The sequence below is a fragment of the Vidua macroura genome, chromosome 2 (assembly GCF_024509145.1).
Source record: "Vidua macroura isolate BioBank_ID:100142 chromosome 2, ASM2450914v1, whole genome shotgun sequence".
NCBI classification, from domain to species: Eukaryota; Metazoa; Chordata; class Aves; order Passeriformes; family Viduidae; genus Vidua; species Vidua macroura.
The window spans coordinates 81,476,194-81,485,462 of record NC_071572.1 but is presented as its reverse complement, the minus strand read 5'-3'; positions in this window follow the sequence as shown (position 1 = coordinate 81,485,462).

The following is a 9,269-nucleotide window of genomic DNA, read 5'->3' as shown; positions in this document are numbered from 1 at the left end:
TCATGAATTGAGTGGCCCAGAACTGGACAGAGGATTCAGGGTTTGATCTTACCGCTGTTGAGTTTAGGGAGATGATCACTTCCCTCTCCTGCTGGCCATGCTATTGTTGATACAGGCCAGGATGCCATTGGCCTTTTTGGCCACCTTAGCACACAGTTATTTTTATTTACTACAAAGGGCAGTGAGAATGCAGAGCAATGACTTCCACACTTGGTTTGCCATGGATTTCTCACACTGTGCCATGCCATGCCATCCTCCACAGGCCACACACCAGAGCTGGCAACACCAGCAGGGCAAAGCTGAGGGGGAAGAAATGCAAAGCCAATATTTTAAATTATACATTTTAAGAAACATTTTACTCTAATACCTAACACACTCTGTCAGGCTATAATGACTCTTCAAAGAGATGTGTGCCCCTGTGAAGGTAGGTTGACTACCATGTACCTATATGCCCTGTGTTTCATTCCATTTTATGGAGGCACAACCCGAAAGAGAGGCACAGTTGCCAGTTTGAGGACAAGGCTGAAACTTTGTCCACTTTTGACTTTGCTGGTGTCTTTTTTCCCACCTCTTAAAATTATCACTGTATGATTTTGGAAAAACCTCTCCATTCAGTTCAGTCATCATATTTGGGGTGAGTGTACACCTTTAAGGCCATGAACAGAGTGGAACTTTGCCTGCAGAGGTGACCTTACCAGCCCTGCATGGATTTTCATCCTCAGAACCCTTGCTGGATGCCTGCTAGGGAGACAGCTGATGACAGGCGCAAAAAGTCTGAAGTTGTGTTATATCCACGTCCACATGCAGTACAGGCAGTCTGTACTCAGCAGCAGCACAAGGACAGTGCACTCTCTACAGGACTGCTCTTATTGAGCCATGCTACTTGCTGATGCAGACAAAACCTGAACTTAGGGTGAATTCCAGACATTGGACTTTGAACATATCATGCCAGGAAATCTTGATACAAGAACACTAGAGGGCTACTGTGCAAAGCAGGAGTGCCTTTGAAAAGCAATACACCAATAATATAATTATTTTTTCTAATAAATTTTCTGAGACAAAAAAACCCTGCAAATCACCAGCCAGAAGGTAAAAAAAAAAAAAAGCCTATATTTGTTATATTGGTCCTGTCTCCTACTTTATCCTATCGTATGCAGTCTGACCCTGCTGTGCAGAAGCCCTGCATATGATACTCTGCGCAGGATACTCTGTCACATTGCCAAATCAAACTCAGATGCCTGACAAGTTGCCATCAGATTATTGACAGTTGTATAAACTATTCTGGAATCCCCAGCTTTCCCCTATAATATATAGGGAACATAAATTTGGAAATGTGCATGGTGGAAGGTTTTACTTCTGCCCTGCAGTTTACTTTCCTTCCCCATCCTGTACCTGTGCATTGTGCCTGTATTTGTTACTTCTCCGCTATTCACCAGTGGATGATGAAACCAAGGCAGCATTAAGCAGACTGAAGAATGAATATGTCTTCTGGTGTTCTTAGAAAGATTAATTTGGCCAAGGCACCTTTGGGCATAAGGCATCTTTGGGAGAGCTCCTGGATCAGTTAATTGGTTTTTGAAGCACTTGGAAATTAGGTTAATGAAGCACCATGGGATTAGGCACTGAACAAAAACATACCTTAACTCTTGATTAATATTCCAGAGGGATTTAATCAATCCCAGTAGTAGTATGGCCACACTTTTTCAAGTGAAACAAGATGGAAAGGAGAAGTGAGGAAATTGAGATGAGAATATTGTTGAAAGTTTAGTGTTGTTTAGTACTCTGACCTTCCCACACCACTTAGAGGTTCTGAATTGCTGCTTTGATATGTTTTATATATAATTTTTCAGTATGCCTGCAGCTTGGGCAGCACATTATGGACTTTAAATATACAATAGCAGCAGTCAAAGGTCATAGAAAAAATTTATTCAAGAGTAAATGGTGATTGTGATAAATGTTATGCTTGTTTTATACAGAATCATATAGGTCACTTTGTAGGCAAAGCCATTTCACTAAACCAAAATTAGGAAGGGTTGATGTTTCTCCTGTTTCTGTGAAAAATCTTCTACTAATGAAAGTACTAGAAATAATTTTTCTTATCTCTGAGATTCAAGGAATGTATGAAAATTTTTGTGTTTCAATACATCTGCTTGAAGAAACAAACTGGGTTTTGTGATGCAGATTTTAGGCAATGTTTTTGTTAGGATTATCCACTTATTTATCATGACACAGTTTGTTTTTTTTTAGGATCAGTTGCAGCCAATGGTAGAATCTTTACTTGAAGGTGTTAAGGAACTTACTTGTATGTTAAGGTGTTGTTCAAACACAGATACAGTAAGTTCAACTTCTGTGTTACTTTCCTTTTAGATACCCACAGAATAACTCTATTCTTTGCTAGCCCTTCAGCATGTGAAAATGTTGTCACAGTAATTTACTGCACTTAACACTTGGAAATATTTGTGGGGAGGGTTCTTCATATACCTACCAAATGTATGCTCTGAGTTTACTCAGATTTGGGACTTAGGAAAGGATGGGGACAAGTTGTCTCAGTAATGGTTTTTGCAGTAGCCTTTCATAACTCTGAGTCACAAAGCTATTTTGACAGATGATTGAGTTAGGAGATTCCAAATTCTTTTGTTTAGGGCAGAAAACCAAGAAGGTAGAAGTGGCTATGTCACTTACAACCTACTGGAGGAAGAGCCAGTTTAGTGTGGAGGTAACACTACTGTGGTGTCAGAGGCCAGCCTTTATAACTTGTCAATTAAAGGTGTGTTTGCTTGTAGCTGCCAGTCTTTGTTACAGTTTTAACTGTGAGAGAGTGGATGAAAAGAAGATGCTTAAATGCAAAGACTTCTGCTGTAGAATTATGTCAGGGCTCAAGAGGAGGCCAGCAAGCAGATATCATGGGGGCCACCTGCTACTGACTGCTCTATAAAGCTGAGAAAATGGGTCAAGCCTTCTTTAAACAGCTAGAAGAAGTTTCATGATTACAGGGCCTTCAGCATGGGAGCACTCAAACAGGCTGCCCAAAGATGTGGCATTAAAAAATCTTGGAACTTCTCCAAACACCTGAACAAAGCCCTGCACCACCTGATGTAACTTGGATGCTAGCTCTGTTTTGAGCAGGAGCTGGTCTGAATTGACCTTCTGGGGTCCCTTCTAATGTTTTCCTATGACTCTGTAATTGTAATAGAGAGTGGCTTGTAAATTAATATGTGGGCTGCTTTGTAAATGTGGAAGTCTGTGTTTCTCTGTTTATTTCTCTGTTAAAAATTTGAGGAACAAATAGTAAAATAAAAACACTTGCCTCTTTCCCAGGGATTCTGTAGGATTAAATAATTTCCTTAAAAAAAAAAAACAAAAAACAAAGCCACTACCAAAACAAAAATAAAAAAATAATAAAAAAAAACCACCCCAAAACAAACAAACAAAAAATAAAGAAAAAAACCCCAAACCCCCAAATTAACAAGTTTCAAGTCTCTATTAGGCTATAGGAAGAATCACTAATTAAATTTTAAGTGGTTTGGATAGAAGTTATTGTTATATACTTCATGAGTGAAATAAATTGCATATATTGTTGTAAAATGTCAATAGAAGAGCATGAAATGAAACCTAGAAGACTTTTCACCTAGAAACCTTTTCTTACATTTTATTCTAGCTTCATATTTTCAAACAATTCAAAATATCAGTTTCACACTTTTTATTCACATAGGGCATGCAAATAATAAGTAGATATATAACTCATGTTTTCCTTTCCCCTACTATATACTCTTCTCATTGTATTTGCATTAGAAAGTACATAGATAAAACTTTGAAGGTGCCTAGGAACCATCCTGCTTTTGATTTTCACAAGTCACTTCAGTGCTTCTGAAACATCCCATTATGCAAGGTGCCACATATGGCTGTGTACTGGAAAGAAAATGTGAGCTTGCATAATATTTTTCTCCCTACAGGTCTCTGTATAAAGAAGACAGAATGCTGGTTCTGTGTCTATTTAAAGCACTAAGTAACCCTAGAATCATTGGTTCACCGAATAGTTTGGACTGGAAGAGACCTTTGAAATCCACCTCATCCAACCCCCCTGCCATGGGCAGTGACATCTTCAACTAGACCAGGTTGCTCAAGAGCACTTTCCATCCTGACTTTAACCTATCCAGGCATGGGACATCCACAATCTTCCTAAGCAACCTGTTCCAGTGTTTTACCATCCTCATTATAAAGAAATTCTTCCTTATATCTAGTCTGAATTTACCCTTGTTTAAAGTAATTTCCTTTTGTCCTATCAAAACAGACCCTACTAAAAAAGTCTATCCTTATTTCTCTTACCTCCTTGATTTGAATTCAAGTAGTAGTAGTCACCTTTATTGCCTGCTGTGTTGGGTTTGTACCTTAACCCTATACTATGAGCTTGGAGATCTGTGGAGTATTTGCTGTGATAAGGTTCCTTTTCCTGTGACTCTGGTGACTCAAAAAAAGCAACAGAGCAGGGCTGCTTTTCTACTGTAATGGCTCACTAATTTTGTCCTCCTTTCCTCTTCTGGGTTCCTTTTATATCCTCTTTCTGCCTCTCCCAGCTCTTAAAGGTCTCCAAGGGAATCAGTTTTTACAACCTAAAGGAAAGGGTAATGAATTTGCCATAGTAACTAACTATCCAGGTGCACTCTTTTGTTGACTCCCTTCTGTCATGAATGGTGATACTTGTTACTGTGTTGGAAATGGTTGTGCTCCCATCTTCGGGGGCTTCCTAATGAAATGCTGGAACAGTAACTTCTACAGAGGTCATAGAAGTAAATATGCATCTATTTGCCGAAGGGAGTTTGGTTTTTCTTTCGTTGTTCTTGCACCAAAGACTGGGGTGCCAAAGTGGAAAACAAGGAGGATGAAGCAGAATAATGTATGTATAGAAATTCTCTCAGATGTTAGAACATAGCTAATATCAAAATATGTGCCTCTCTGAGAAATCAATAAACTGCAGTTTAGTCATGTTGCAGCTGCCTTATGATGAGCATCCTGACTATTTTTGCTTTCCTCAAAGCTGCAATGGAATGCTCTGAAGCCTGCAAATACTCCAGCTTTTTCATGCTACAGGAGCAAAAGAAAAGAGGGTTTTTTTTATGTTTTTTTATGTTTTTTTTTTTCCTGTTTCTGCTTATTTGCACAGACTTAAGTTGTAGTGCCTGTTAAATAACCCTCCTTATTGATGGTGAGCCACAGTTAGCCAGTGTGTATTCTTGGAATTTTACAGAATAGTTTTGTTGCTGTGATTATCACTGTTGTATGCATTTTGGCTGTTTGTCTGCTTCTAGCTGCTTATTCTTTAAGATTTTTTATTGCAGCTGGAAGAAATTTAGTATATGTAGACAGAAGCAGGAAACCATTTCAATTCTGTTGGTGAACAAGATATAGTGACTTCAACTTTTAAAAACAAGTTAAAAATAGGCACTGCTGTTATGGACATTTGTGTTTGTTGTGTGATTACATCGTAATGCAAAATATGAAGCTTATTTTTTTAACAGTTTCCTGTTGTGAATTTTATTTTCTCAGAAATGAGAGGCTAATAATTCTCAGTGGGATTTTTATGGCCAGATGTAAGAAATAAGTACTTGCTCAAGAAGTTTACAGGGTCTATTTCAATTTTTGTCCTATTTGGGACAATTCTGTGGTTTAAGGTTTCATGCTCCTTTATTTATTTTTATTCCTTTTATTATACAGAGAAATTAGAATACTTGGCCTTAGCACCATTTTTCCTGGATTGTTTGAAAAACTTCGTGCACAATACATCTTTTATTCTTTACAGAGTCTGAAGTACGGAGTCTTTCTGACTTATCTGAGGTCATTGTAGTAGACATAAAGTTCTCTGATTTCTCAGCCCAGTGTCCTGGTCATAAGACTACAATATTCCAAATCCAGACTGTAATATTCCTAATGTCTACGTTCTTCTTTCAGATGATTAGCTAACTAATTCTTTTTATGGGCAACTGCTGGTATTGCAAAGGCAAATAGTTTTGACAAAGATAGTTATTCACTATGTGCATATAGAAAAAATGAAATGCTACCAGAGAAAGTTCCACTTACTGTATCATAATTTCCACTGTCAGTAAAAATTGGGGAGGATTTTCCTCTCCTCCATTTTTCTGCATATTTCAAGCAATGTCTTTCCTTGAGGAATATCCCAGTGGCCTGGGAACTGTCCCCCAAACAGACACCTAAATACTTGAATGATTTTCAGTACTGCATACAAATCTGTAGTGTTGGCCTGAACCACAGCAGTTTTACTCACTAGTCTTTTTAAAAAGAAACCACACCAGCATGAAATTGGAATGATACACAAGTAAATCAGACTCCTGAGCTTTTTGTGGTCACCATGCGAAGGACAGATTGAAGTGCACTCAACCTCCTGATAAAAAAAGCAATTGGGAGAGCAATAAAAGGATATGCAGCTGTAGAAAAAAAATGTGAGCAAAGGACAGAGTTCAGATTAAAGACAGAAGCTGAAGAAAGGCAAGGCAAGAAATAAACAACTCTTTAGAAAACCTCTTGTGAATGTCCTGCAGTGTAAGGGGAAAAATGCATTCTCCTGCCCTGACCTCTAAAGAGATGTCATCAGTTCTCTGAAACTCTATGTGAAAAGGAAGTGCTAACATCTGTTTTTCCATGTTCAGTCAGTGAATTTGATATTGTTTGAAGAAAGAAATTCACTTCAAGAATTCAGTCACATTGGCTGCCCTACACAGCAGTGTAAGGAAAACCCTCTTCTGCTGAGACTTTTTATGTTGAAAATGCATCTAGTGGAGCTTGAAACAAGCATTAAACTAAATTGACTGAAATGAGATTCTGGCAGCTTTCAGGATGAATCAAATTGGTTCTGTGGGGTCCACACCATCCCTCACTCACTACAAGATTGCTTACTTCAGTTGTAAATATCTTTACGTCTTGTCTTGTTAAGAGATAACATGATAATTCCTACACCTTTGTGGTTCAGTTAAAATTACATCTACCTCTGAACCTGCAAATATGAAGTAAATGAAAACAGTGACTCTGAGGAGACCTACCATGTCTATCTTTTTGTTTCTTTCTGTGTGAATGGCAGGCACTAGAGATCAGGTCCCATTCATGTCTTAGTCTATTTTAGTTGCTGAATATCATTATCATGAAAAAAGATCTCTTCACAGATGTGAGAAATGCAAACCAAACACATTTCCTGCACCTCCATGGAAGACTGAAGTGAAAAGATGTATGGCAGTAGGTACATATGGTGATCAGTTCAGTATGCCCCATCAGAAGCTGATGATGGTCAGTGAAATTGATGGAGACTTTAGGTTTTGTTGCTAAAAGACTACTAAAAATATGCAAGTTGATGAGAACTTACTGGATATTTCTGGATGCTGAGAAGGAGCTGTGAAGGTTTGGTACATTTAGCATCCCAGTCTATAAATGTGATCATTGAAGTAAGATTACATTCGTTTTCATATGTGGAACATATGTGAGATTCAGTGTGCTGTATTATTAATTTGTGTTATAGGGGCACACCTGCATCCTCAGGTAGGACTGGTGCTATGCATATGTAGAGATGCCTGTGAAATGTGGCACTCTAACCGTACATATTTGACTGAAGGCTTTACCATGAGTATTTTGTCAAAATGTGTAAGCATTTTTCTCTCACCTGAACACTTTAAATAAAGACAGTCAGACTTACAATATTTCACTGATTCCTTGGAGAAATTGTGTTGTACATTCCAAACCTCAGAGTGATTCCTTCAGACATTCCTACAGAAAGGGATTAAAAAGAAGTGTTTCCAATAGCAACTTGTTCTTCTGTTGGAATAAGCTAAAGTTATTCGAAAAGACAGCATAGAAATAGGGAAGTTGGGGAGAATGAATGCTATTTTGAAAATGTAAATGGAACAGCCCTAAATTGAAAGGGTTTTGATGGGGAAGTGAAAGCGAGCAATCTATCCTTCATAAGTTTTATAGAATTGCATTCTGAGTTTTAAAGAATTGCATCCTATATTAAACCTCAGTCATTAGACTTCCTCACAATGTGCATATCTTCCCCTCTTCTGGTGCTCTTGGCCTTCTCAATATGAATCTCCTGGACATCACAACCAATCAATGCCTTCTGTTATTGTCTGACAATACTGTTTAGATTCTATAGGAGCTAAGGATGTGCCTGCAGAGCTGGTATTCTGCTAGAAAAAGGATGAGAATCTCTTGCTCTTCTATTTGCAACTACTTCTTAGAGCTTATTATAGCAAGTCTTTTTAGATCTAGTCTTCAGAGCATAAGTTACGTGAGTGACAGGGAGGGAGAACACAATAATTGATGATTTCTGGAAGCAAAAGGTAAAATAGGAGAATTAAATTCCTGACAACTGGCATATGTAAATAATGACTCTTGGAATATCTCGTACTAACCCCTAAATGTTACTAACCCCTAATGTTACTAACTCCTAAATAAAAGCAACTGATAATACATACATATTCTTTTAAAATGCAGTTTTAAAAAGGACGATTGAGAGATGGAAGTATTTCTTTTCCTTATGTAATTTTTGCATTTACCCACCAGATGGCAGCTACAGACTGCCCACTGATTGGTGCATACTCACCTCCTATTCATATAACATCAATGACCCGAGACTATAGTATGACAAGAACTGCTTTGCTTTCAAGAAAGTCAGCAAAAATAAATACAACTGTAAATTGAGCAGTTTAGGTCTTCTGATTTCCAGTTATGCTTGCTTTATATAAGTGCAGTTACAGTATTTACCATTTGGGAAAGTGAGGAATCTGGACTTATATGTGTGCAAAAGTGTGCCTATGTAATGTATTTAAATCAATGGAATAAATTAATTATTTGAGGATTACATTCTCCTTATAGCTCTTTTTCTGGTCTGTTCAGGTCAGGTCAGGTCCTCAGCCTGTGGAGAGAGACAATGATACACATTCAATCTATTTACACTGGCCTAAGCTCATGAAACCATAGCCCCAGTTTGACAGCATCTGGTGACATGCAGCCCACTGACTGCACTGACACTCGATAAATCTCGTGCATTCAATGTGAGAGGCTCTGGTCAGGCTTTTTGATACTCATGCATTCTTTTCTGCCTTCTTATGACTTCTTTCATTCCCTGTCATGCCTACTCAGTGGGAGATATGGCAGTACACTGAAGCTTGTTTGGAGTATTCCACCTGTGAGGAACATGCTAGGATCTCATCTCCTTGTTTCAGCCCAGTCTTCCACTCCTTTATACCACTGTTAAAAAAATACCT